The sequence below is a fragment of the Lathyrus oleraceus genome, chromosome 2, assembly GCF_024323335.1.
Source record: "Lathyrus oleraceus cultivar Zhongwan6 chromosome 2, CAAS_Psat_ZW6_1.0, whole genome shotgun sequence".
NCBI lineage: Eukaryota > Viridiplantae > Streptophyta > Magnoliopsida > Fabales > Fabaceae > Lathyrus > Lathyrus oleraceus.
The window spans coordinates 395,655,903-395,659,061 of NC_066580.1; the positions used below are offsets into that span (position 1 = coordinate 395,655,903).

General features: G+C 38.7%; 1 non-coding gene across 1 annotated transcript; it reads left to right on the forward strand.

The window, feature by feature from the left end:
* The first annotated feature begins 1,538 nt into the window (after window positions 1-1,538).
* On the forward strand, window positions 1,539-1,645 carry LOC127123987 (small nucleolar RNA R71). The gene has a single exon (XR_007803638.1). It is a non-coding gene; the product is annotated as a small nucleolar RNA R71 (small nucleolar RNA).
* The last annotated feature ends 1,514 nt before the right edge of the window (window positions 1,646-3,159 follow it).

The window sequence follows — 3,159 nt, forward strand, 5'->3', positions numbered from 1 at the left end:
CTGCAGTTGATAAGAACGGTCTACCTAGAAGGATTGGTATATCATTGTCCTCTTTGATGTCCATGACGACAAAATCAGTAGGGATAAATAGTTGACCTATCCTAACAAGAACATCTTCTAAAATTCCTATCGGATATTTAACAGATCTATCGGCTAACTGAAGTGACATCTTAGTGGGCTGTAATTCTCCTAAGTTTAATCTCTCACAAACTGCCAGAGGCATTAAGCTCACACTAGCTCCTAAGTCTAGAAAGGCTTTTTCGATGACATGATTACCCAAAAGGCAAGGAATGGAGAAATTTCCAGGATCTTTATCTTTCTTTGCTAATTTGTCCTCGGAAATAGCATTACATTCCAAAGGCTTCGGATCGTCAAGTCTACGTTTGTTGGTAAGGATGTCTTTGAGAAACTTTGCATAAGAAGGTATTTGGGTGATGTCTTCTGTGAAAGGGATTTCTATATGAAGTTTTTCTATAACTTTAATAAATTTTTGATACTGTTTATTGATCTGGGTTTGTTTGAGTCTTTGCGGATATGGTATAGGTGGTTTATATGGCGGGGGTGGTACGTAAATTTTATATTTAGGTTCTTCTCCTTTCTCTCGACCTTCCTGGTTTTCAGATTCCTCTAGTTCCTTTACTTCGTCCGGGGGTTTGGTACATTCCTTAGAAGTTCCGGGTTCACTCAATCTTGGGTTTGGTGGCTCATCATAAGCGTTCCCACTTCGTAGGGTAATGGCATTGGCTTGTCCTCTCGGATTTTGTTGAGGTTGTCCAGGGAATTCTCCTCCAGGTGTAGTCTGAGGGGCTTGGTTTAAAGCTACCTGAGAGATCTGGGTTTCAAGCATCTTGGTATGAGTAACTATTTGGTCAACCTTGATTCCTAACTGGGTAATCAATTCGTTAACATGAATGTTTTGGTTCATGAACTCCTTGTTTTGTTGGGTTTGAGCGGTGATAAAATTTTCCATAATTTTCTCAAGGCTCGGCTTTGGTGGTACAGGTTGCATAGGTTGATTTGATCTAGGGGCTTGATAACTAGTTCTCGGAGGTGCATTATTTTGAATAGGGTTATTGTTTTTATAGGAGAAGTTAGGGTGATTCCTCCATCCAGGATTATAGGTATTCGAATATGGGTTCCCTTGGGTGTAGTTCACTTGCTCAGAGTGGGTTTCGTTTAACAGACTGCATTTTGCGGATTGGTGTCCTTGGGTTCCACATATCTCACAATCCGACAAAACTGCGGCTACAGTATTCGGGTTTATGCACATATGCTCGACTTTAAGGGCTAATGCATCCATTTTAGCTTGCATCATGTCTATAGAGCTTAGTTCATGCACTCCTCCTTGGGCTTCCTTCTTCTCCACTGTTGCTCGTTCAACTCCCCATGATTGATGGTTTTGAGCCATATCCTCGATGAGGGCACTAGCTTCAGGGTAAGGTTTCTTCATCAGAGCACCGCCTACGGCAGCGTCGATGGTCATCTTTGTGTTGTAATGAAGTCCATTATAGAAGGTTTGAATGATTAACCAATTTTCTAAACCATGATGTGGGCATGCTCGTAACAACTCTTTATATCTCTCCCAAGCTTCGAACAACTATTCTCCATGGTTTTGGGTAAATCTAATTATATGGTTTCGAAGAACGGCGGTCTTACTCGGGGGAAAATATCTAGCAAGAAAAACTCTTCTAAGGTTATCCCAAGTCGTAATGGAATTGGGTGGAAGGGAATCTAACCATGATAGAGTTTTATCTCTGAGGGAAAAAGGAAATAATCTTAAGCGTATTGCCTCAGGAGAAGCTCCATTGGTTTTAAAAGTATATGCTAATTGAAGAAATATTTTTAAATGTTGGTTTGGATTCTCAGTAGCGAGACCCGCGAATTGTCTCTGTTGCACCAGTTGCAACAAGGATGGTTTAAGTTCAAAATTATTGGCTGGGATTATTGGGTTTACTATACTAGAACTAGGTTCTTCATTAGATGGTTGAGCGAAGTCCTTAAGAGGTCTTTGGTTTTGATCTTCGGCCATAGCTCTCTTAATTCTATGAAAGAATAAACGTGCGCGAGCGTAACGTTCAGGTTCCGCCAGAGGGTATACTAAATTTAAACTTCCGGTGCTGTGAGTTCTTCGCATCGACCGGCGGGAAATAACCTAAGTCTAAACGATATAACAACAGGAAAATGAAATTTGACGAAATTGGTCCCCGGCAACGACGCCAAAAACTTGATGCGGTCAATAACTTGATGCGGTGTTCGCAAGTATACGAACGCGTCAGAGTAATATAAAAGATTGTCGAATCCACAAAGACCAAGTGTCAATCTATCGTTATCTGTCGTTATGGTGTTTATCAAAGGCAGTCAAAATAGGTGTTTTTTTAGTGTGCAATGAAAAGTAAAGTATTGAAAATAGAATATAATTAATAAAGACAGGGTCGAATGTAATTCACATAATTAATTGGTAATCCAGGTACTTGCTAGTAGAGCTACTTATGGGCAGTGTTTCCTACTTTGAAAAGAACTAATTTAACAGGAACTGTCACTTTCGTGTATTCAGAACCGAGTTGTACTCCCTAATCAAACCCTCTTCTTGTCACTTATATAAAGGTGCGCATTGCGTTAGAGTAGTAAACCTATTTTTAAGAAATATAGTATCTTGACTAAGTTGAAAAGTATTATAACCTGGATTTCTTAACCAAAAGAGGTTCTTACGAACCAGACTCTAAACTTATAAACGCGTCCAAAAATAGTTTTAAAATCTCTTTTCTTCTTAATGTTAAAATCTCCTAATGAACTAAACAAAGCGCTTTCGCTGTTTTTGAAATAGTTAAAAACAATTAAGTTTAAAAAGACGTTGGACGGCTTTCGGTCTTACCCAACGGAATTGAAGTGCGGGAAAACTTAAGTTGAAAGTTAAAATAGCCCTTAAGTGTTTCTACGAACAATTGTACGGATTATCGGTTTAATTACGATCCTTACATTCTAACCTTTTAGATTTAGTTAGACATGGTAAAGTAAAAGTGCATTAAAGTAAATAAAAGTAGTGCGAGTGCGGAAAGTAAATAATTTAAAGCAAGTGCGAGGAAATAAATAATTTAAAGCGAGTGCGAGAAATAAATAAAGTAAAAGAGAGTGTGAGAAATAAATAAAGTAAAAGCGAGT